Raw genomic sequence first — 9,087 nt, 5'->3', positions numbered from 1 at the left:
ATTCTTAATCTCAGGGTTGTGGATTTGAGCCCCATGTTGGGCAAATGATTCCTGCATTGCAGAGGGTTGGACTAGATGACCCTTGTGGCCCCTTCCAACTCTACAAGTCTATGATTCCATGTTGTGAGCCCTGTAAAACACCACTGGTTCCCATTGTCACTGGGATCTCTGTGTCCCTGTTTATTATAAAATGTGTCTGTCCTGCTGCTGGTTAGATACCATATTGTATTGGCTTGTTCTACCTGTCCATAGAAAATAACAGCAGAAAGAACTAAATGACAGTGTGATGTAATTATTCACACAGGGATCTATCCATCTCTCACACTGCAAATCCTTGAGTTTACAATATAATCTTTCTCTCCATCTGGGGTCCAGAAGCTCACTTTTCAGAATGTTTTAACACCATTTCTTTGTTCCAGAAAATCTCACAAGATCTGAATTCCACATATTGATAAAGGGCAATACATTTGTATACGTACCCTCAAGCATGATCTACAATTTAAACTCTTTTTTAATCATGGCAATAAGCTCCCATAAACAATCAAGGCCAAGAAAAATGTATGTGTATATCCTCTTTCTCCTCTGTCCCACCAGCATACTTGGGCCCCAATGACTTCAGGCAAAATGTGTGGACTAGCTTGATAGATGCAAGCATAGTTTTCAAATCCAAGTGGTGCAATGCTTTTATCTCTGTTGTTTCATCTATGAAATCTCATTTACTCATGCAAGTCATCATATGATATTAGTTATTAAGTGAGTAACTTTTATGTGTAAAACCAGTCCATGACCACTGAAAGAACTTTGTCCCTGCTAAAAGATAGGGGGGAAATTTTTGCCTTTTTTTTTTTTGGCCTATTATGAAAGCACTAATGGCACATGATTCCTGCCAAAATGATAGTTCATAAACTTTGGGTGCTTCTAGGCTGTTGCTGTTTTCAGGTATGGCTCAGTCAACTACCATCAAATTCAGGTTGTGCAATTAAAGTTGATTAGGAGGTCATATTCCCTCAAAAGACCAGAGTTTTTGCAATAAGGAAAGTGACAGGAAAATGCAGGGGATAACACTTGCTTTGATGCAACATTATCTAGCTTCTCTGCAAAGAAATCGGAGTGAATGCTCATTAAATAATCAACATCATTAATCTCACTGAAAACAAATCAGGATAAAAAATAAGCAGGTTTTCTGGAAGTAACCTTAAAGTCTACACCCATTTTTACTCAATCCTGTGGCGATAGGCAAAGCCCGCCTTGCCTGTATTGGTTCACACTGGCCCATGAAGAACTCATTATGTGGCACATGGTGACCTTAAGCTTTGGGGACCCTGCAGCAAAAGTCACTTTTAAAATATTTGTGATTGTGTGTCAAAACAACCTGAAACTGGACTGTATCTTGAAGTGGTAAGACTTTTCTATCTATCTATCTATCTATCTATCTATCTATCTATCTATCTATCTATCTAATATTGCTTACTTGAAATAAAAGTTCTTAAGTAGTTCCCAAGGTAAAAAGGTAAAGGACCCCTGGATGGTCAAGTCCAGTCAAAGGCGACTATGGGATTTGGCGTTCATCTCACTTTCAGGCCAAGGGAGTCGGCGGTTGTCCACAGACAGCTTTCCGGGTCATGTGGCCAGCATGACTAAACCACTTCTGTCACAACAGAACACTGTGATGGAAGCCAGAGCGCACAGAAATGCCATTTACCTTCCTGCCACAGCAGTACCTATTTATCTACTTGGACTGGTGTGCTTTCAAACTGCTAGGTTGGCAGAAGCTGGGACAGAGCAACGGGAGCTCACCACCGTCATGTGGATTCAAACCGCCAACCTTCCGAACGGCAAGCCCAAGAGGCTCAGTGGCACCACCCCTGAGTTTACAAGTAACTATATGGCACAATATAATCATCTATCACAGATTACTCACTCCTTATTTCTTGAACCACCTGACACATAAAACATTCCTAATTCCAGACATCATAAAATATAAACTTCAGCACACTGGAATCCTTCAAATCTAAAATAGCCATTTGAGAGTTCTAGTTTCAGCTTCAATGTTCTGCTCTAGGTTTCTGCAACTGCTTAACTGCAAGGGAGTATGTGGCACTCATTAATTGCATGAATTAAACATAATCAACATGTTCAGTACACAGTGCCAGCTGTCTAGAGTTTGGGGGTGACATAGTAGAACCGCAATTAAATCTCTGCTATTGATTAATATATAATCTTTAACATTTGAAGACTAGAAACACAGTAATCAGTAAAATTATCACCATGTTAATATGCAGATTTTACAAATTCCCAAGGGTGTTTTTATTCTTTTTAACTGAAACATTTAGAGGGATTTACATTTGGGGAGAAAACAAGACAGAATGCATCAATAGGTCTAACAAAGAATAAGGAGGAGATAAACGGTTGAGATCCAAATATATCTATGTAGATAGTTAAAATAATGACGCTTTTTAAATTATGCAGTATTAATCATATGCCATCAGGAAACCTTATTGAAAGTAGTGATAATGAGAACTAACCTGTTTCACTTGCATGTATTTAATTAATCCTAAATTTATTTTAGAAAAAATAAAATGCTTTTTTGCATTTATACTCCCACTAATCCAATGGATAATTTATTTGAAACACTCTTCATGTCTGCATTCTGTGTTTTGTTTTGTTTTTAAACAAATGAGGTTTTCTTTTGCTATAGCAAAAACAGAATACAGCTAAATGAAAAATAACAGTCATGTATGGTTAATCACTACTTGTGTTTAACATTAATAGTGATAGATTCCTAGAAAATGATACCAAAAGTTGTACATTTGGTAAGAAAACATGGTGTCTCGAGGACATTCTCCTGATCTTTTCTTTTCTGTAACCAAGAGTGTGACTGAAAAGGAAAGTCGGGAGGGTCTCTCTGTTCTAATCCCCTCTGAGCTACTGACATGCTCGGGCAATTTATTGAGCCACTTGGGCACAATTTATCCTTGGTGCCTTTCAACTGATTACAATGGAGTTAGTCCAGGAATATATTTGTGCTCTTTTGCTTCAGTTTGTATTAAGACATTAAATAAAAGACAGAAAACTCAAAAGTAACAGAAAAACGACTTTTGAACAGGTTACATTTCACAATTTTAAAGTGTATAAACTTTAAAACAATTTATTATTCCACAAATACAATTTTGTAAACTTCTCTTGTGTACCACCTCCCACCCCCCAATGGGGCTATAGAGGAGGCTTTGGTTTTGTATACATTACTGGTGCAAAATGCAGCTAGGTCATTCTTTTTATCAATTTGGATTGAAGCAGAATTGGGGGGAAATGCATCAGAATGCAGTATTTCATAAGAAAGATAAGGATAGCTGTAGTTTGCAACTAATGTTGTGGGTACACCAACTCTCAAGCCAGCAGCATAAACACACTGGATGTGTAGTAAAGGGGAGGGTATACACAGCCTTTAGCAGTGGAGTTGCCCAGATATTCTTAAGAAAATTGCAGAATAGACAACAAAATGTCTTTTTGATATATGTTTAAAGAACTCTTTGATTCAGTCAACTATTCATTTCATGCTAATTTATATGCTTTATCCTCCAGTCTCAGAAAATTTGAGTTCAGGCAGGTTGAAGAAGTATTGCGTATAATTTACAGCACAATTAGTTGTGAGCAGCCAGAGTGACCCATCTCACCAAAATTACTTAGAACGATACTGCACATTTTGCTCCGTACTGTTCTTTCTAGCAGGGCTATAAACATATTCTAATTGTTGGCAGCCCTGCACAAACACACTCAAAAACAGGAAGCAGGAGAAGAGGTGGAGGCTACAATGAGACAGGATAGGGAACAGAATGTATCTTTCCCAGGCCCTAAAATGGATGAATCCCAAGCCGGAATTAAGATTGCCAGAAAAAATATCAACAATCTCAGATATGCAGATGACACAACCTTGATGGCAGAAAATGAGGAGGAATTAAAGAATCTTTTAATGAGGGTGAAAGAGGAGAGCGCAAAATATGGTCTGAAGCTCAACATCAAAAAAACCAAGATCATGGCTACTGGGCCCATCACCTCCTGGCAAATAGAAGGGGAAGAAATGGAGGCAGTGAGAGATTTTACTTTCTTGGGCTCCATGATCACTGCAGATGGTGACAGCAGTCACGAAATTAGAAGACGCCTGCTTCTTGGGAGAAAAGCAATGACAAACCTAGAAGGCATCTTAAAAAGCAGGGACATCACCTTGCCGACAAAGGTCCGTATAGTTAAAGCAATGGTTTTCCCGGTAGTGATGTATGGAAGTGAGAGCTGGACCATAAAGAAGGCTGATCACCGAAGAATTGATGCTTTTGAATTATGGTGCAGGAGGAGACTTTTGAGAGTCCCATGGACTGCAAGAAGATTAAACCTATCGATTCTTAAGGAAATCAGCCCTGAGTGCTCACTGGAAGGACAGATCCTGAAGCTGAGGCTCCAATACTTTGGCCACCTCATGAGAAGAGAAGACTCCCTGGAAAAGACCCTGATGTTGGGAAAGATGGAGGGCACAAGGAGAAGGGGACGACAGAGGACGAGATGGTGGGACAGTGTTCTCGAAGCTACCAGCATGGTTTGACCAAACTGTGGGAGGCAGTGGCAGACAGGAGTGCCTGGCATGCTCTGGTCCATGGGGTCACGAAGAGTCGGACATGACTAAATGACTAAACAACAACAACAACAGTGGACCAATCCTGGAAAAAATAAAATAAAACCAGGGTGCATTGAAACTCCTGGGTCAGGTGAAGACAGTGAAGAAAGAAGCTTCCTGGGCAGGATCTGAGCATCTGGACCAAAGATCTCCATTTCAGCAACAAAGGAAAAGTGGAGGAATAACACAGAGATTCCCTGGGTTCTGTGCTGGAGCTAAGTATTCAGGCACCAAAGTGTGTGTGTGTGAAGAGTGATTAGAAACACAGTAATCAGTAAATCAGTCTTCAATGAGTATTCCAGTTCTGGCTAGGTCCAATAAGGCTTCCTCCCCGTGTGGTACATACTTTGGTATTTTCCCTATAGAATGACTAGGGCAATCATTATTAGGGTGAGTCCTATCCTTGCCATAATATATCATATTTCTTTTGTGGTTTGATGGGACCACACTCCCCCAGCTATGTCCTGTACAGATGACTTTCAACAGGATCTCCCCTGAAGTGACCAATATAATGTTCTAGATACCTTTTTCATTAGGCTTCCGGTCTCCTGCTTTTCCTGCACGGAAGACCAAACAAACCAAAGCCATATTCAAATATCATAAGCAATGCTGAAGTGGAACATCTTGCAGCCTTTTGCAGGTAGCAGCCTGCCAACATCTGTTTTTCTGGCTTCATTTGTATATAACACAAAACCATAATTTAGCATTATCGGAACATGCCTGGGATACATTTGGACATGCTTGCTCAGCCCTCACAACTGCAAGGAGGTGATTAGAAGCATATGCTTCAGATTTTCAATTAACTGTAAATTAGCCAAAGTTTGCCATGGTTTGGACCTAATAACAAACTGTGATTAATTTAAAACTGAAAGCAAATGTTTCCAGTTTTTTCTTTTAGCATTAAAGGTTCTAGGCTGAATTCTAAAATCTCAGATATAATCATATGTGCCTTGGTGTTCAGTTAAAGTCATTGGCTGAGGAAGAGTAAGTAAGCACTGACCAAATTCTGAAAAGCCATACATATACATAGTGGGATGATAGACATTTATCCTGCAACTAGTATACACTCATTAGCAATCCTTCCAACAGGAACATCTACCCCAAGGAAGAAACAGCTGTTTAGTGGCCTAATGACAGCTCATTCCTTGCTGAAATACTCCAGAGGATACGTTTGTGGCCACAGGACTCTCTGAGTGCCATTCACTCAGAAGTAGCTCCTGCAGTGCCTTGTGGACTTACTTCCTGTTTAGTGTAAATAGAATAGGATCAAACTTTTATGCCAATTACAATCTACAGGACACAGTACATCTAAGGAAGTGGAAACCGGAGGGATAGGAAGTTAAGAAGTTCAGCCAAGTGGTCCAAAGAGTAAATGAAAATAATTCTGGATAACCTTGAGAAAGAGACTAGTCTCAAGATGTTGTTCCAATACCAACACAGAAACAACAGAATTAATATCAGTAGGAAGAGCACCCAGAGCTGCAAAATGATCCAAAAAGTATGAAATACATAGAGGCGCACTGGTATTTCAAAAAGTTCCATTTTACTGCTTTAGGAGTACATTGACACATTCCAATCTGAGCTAGCCAGAATTAAGTAATGCTTCATTTTTCTAAGATTAATCAGGATACTTGGTGTATATACTTCATTTTTTAATATATATTTTTATGTTTTAAAAATGTAACCTAAATCAACACTGTTTTGGGATAACTCAGTAGGGAAAAAAGAACATTAATTTAACAATTAACATTACTGTATTATTCTTTCTGTAGATCACTTTTACATGGTTGTCTGGTTCAATGAGAATGAGAAAGAAGGCAGTAATACTAGAGCTCTACAGAGGAACACTATAAAGAAGAAAAATGGTGGCAGTTACAATGAAATATGGGAGTATGGAAGGACTCTATGAAACGCAGCCAAGGCATACAGGGGAAATTATAGGAGGGCATAAATAGGCTGCAGCAATATAGATAAAAGAAAGAACACAGTTGCAAGGCTGGATGCGGACAATAGTTTTTCAAAGGCTTGAGCATTGTCTGAGAGGCATCATTTCCTATGACATTTTGTTGCACTTTTCCAGAAACCACCTAAGTAAGCCTGCTTTATCTTCATACTGCAAAATCAGAAGCCATTGAGTACATACGTAAACATGTAATGGCAATATTACATTTATAAACCAGCATATTCAATACGCTAAGCACCTGGTCACTAGAATGGCAATGTGTCATCTAAATTAACTTATAATTAAAAAAAACTCCATGAGCTCCTGTGATGACCACAACAACTGTATTAGAGGTGAAATTAATCCATTAAAAGCAGGCAATGGCATCCCTTTTACTGGTGCTTTAAAATTACTGAGTTGATGATGCAGTTTGCTAAGAATTATGAGGGAAAACAGGATGAGGAGGTAATATTTTCTTTTAGGGGCTGTGAAAATGCTAACAATTGTCCTCAAAATAAGCACCCGGTTAATGAAGAGCCCTGACATTACAGCTTGAGACAGCAATCTTCCCTCCTCATTCCTTAGGAAAAAAATCCTTACAACTCACAAGAACAAAGAATCAATGTCAGTGGCCTGAAGGCTTTATGTAGTTACTTTCCATTAATCAGCCATGGGAAAGAAAAACTGTGTGCTGTTTAATTGGTTGGGAAGCAAGGCACAGATAATAAAATGAAATTCAGGAGATGATAATGAGCAGCTGTTCAATAGATGTAACTTTGCCAAACCATTTCCATAAAATGTAAGATACTGTACAATCTCACCTATTGAATTTACATAAAATACTTTGGCAATAATGTCTAAATTGTGAATACAAGGGTTTACACTATATGAGTTTTACTTTAATTCAATTACTCAGAATAGTCATTAATTATCAGAATATATAGTTCAGTAATTTGTCAGTTTATCCCTGAAGGGGTTGTGCAAGCACAACATTTGTGTAGCACTTCAAATGGGTAGATTCCATCCAGAAAAATGGTACCATTAGTCTCAGTAGAAAATTGCTTAGCTTCAGCAAATTAAATCTAGACATTGCCTAAAAGCAGGACTTAAAGTTCAATGAAGCAGCTACCAACAGACACAGGCACTGTGAGGCAGAAACACTTAAGATTACAAATCCTTAATTTGCCTCTGCTTCAGATATGTTTAAAAGATGAAGGTGAGGAAAATTGCCAGAGAATAATGAAGGGCTCTTTTCTCATTCTGAGGCATAACAGCTAATACCTCCAAGTGGACAAGTCTTTTGGACACAGCAATTTAGAATCAGAGTTAATTACAAGTTTACTCTGTGTATAAATAAAGCAGAATAAAAGCTTCAAGATAACTCCAAATTGTGAACAATCTAAATATTGTTGGATTTTTAGCCCCTTGGTTTACAGTGTTTTCCTCTGCAACTGTATGTCACACACCCACAAATACCATCTTAGAACAATATTCAGTAATCTGATGAAGTGAGCTCAGGACTCTAGTTTGTGAATGTTTATCCCTAAAAACATAAAGAGTTCTACTAGATTAGACCAAAGCTCCATCTAGTCCAGCATCCTATTTCTCACAGTAGGTAACCAAATCCAAACCTTTATCTAATCCCCTTTTAAAGTTGCCTAAGATAGTACCACCATCATATCTTATGGCATCTAATTCCACAAGATATGGCCACACTAGTGGGTGTTAAAGAATCAACTCACCTGAGCATGCCATTTTTAACTTTAAAAAAATCCAATAGAATATTAATATACTTTAAAATGTAGATGGAGAATCTGTGGCCATGGTGACTTGAGAGTGATGGGAGTTTGCCAACAACATCTAGAAGGCCACAAATTCCCCACCTCTGATTTAAAATAGATTAAAATTATATTGATATTTTTAAAAGATAAAAATGGCATGCCCTTCCAGTTAAAATAAGCACACTGATAAATGGCACTGACAGCAAATACAATAGTGGTGTGCCGATTTAGAAGTGTGTCAAACGTCTCAGCCACAGAAACAACCTTAATGTAGGCGTCTGCTGTAGACCAAGCCAGACTGAAGACTTGGATGATGTGTTCATAGAGCAGATTACCAAACAATAAAAAAGGAGAGATATAGCATTCATGGGAAGCTTAAACTTCCCTGATATTTGTTAGAACTCAAACTGTGCTAAGAATGTAAGGTTCGGCAAATTCCTCCATTGCGTTGCTAACAATTTAATCTCCCAGAAGGTGGAAGAAGCAACAGTACTCATCATCCTGGAAAAAAGTGACAAGTGGGGTGCCACAGGGTTCTGTCCTGGGCCGATTACTGTTCAGCATCTTTATAAAAGACTTGGATATTGGAATTGAGGGGAGGCTCATCAAATTTTCAGATTACACCAAACTGGGAGGGGTAGCTAATATTGCAGAAGATGGAATCAAAATTCAAAATGATCTTAACAGATTGGAGAACT

Source organism: Podarcis pityusensis, assembly GCF_964106645.2.
Source record: "Podarcis pityusensis genome assembly, chromosome: 10".
NCBI lineage: Eukaryota > Metazoa > Chordata > Lepidosauria > Squamata > Lacertidae > Podarcis > Podarcis pityusensis.
This window is presented reverse-complemented; position numbering follows the sequence as displayed.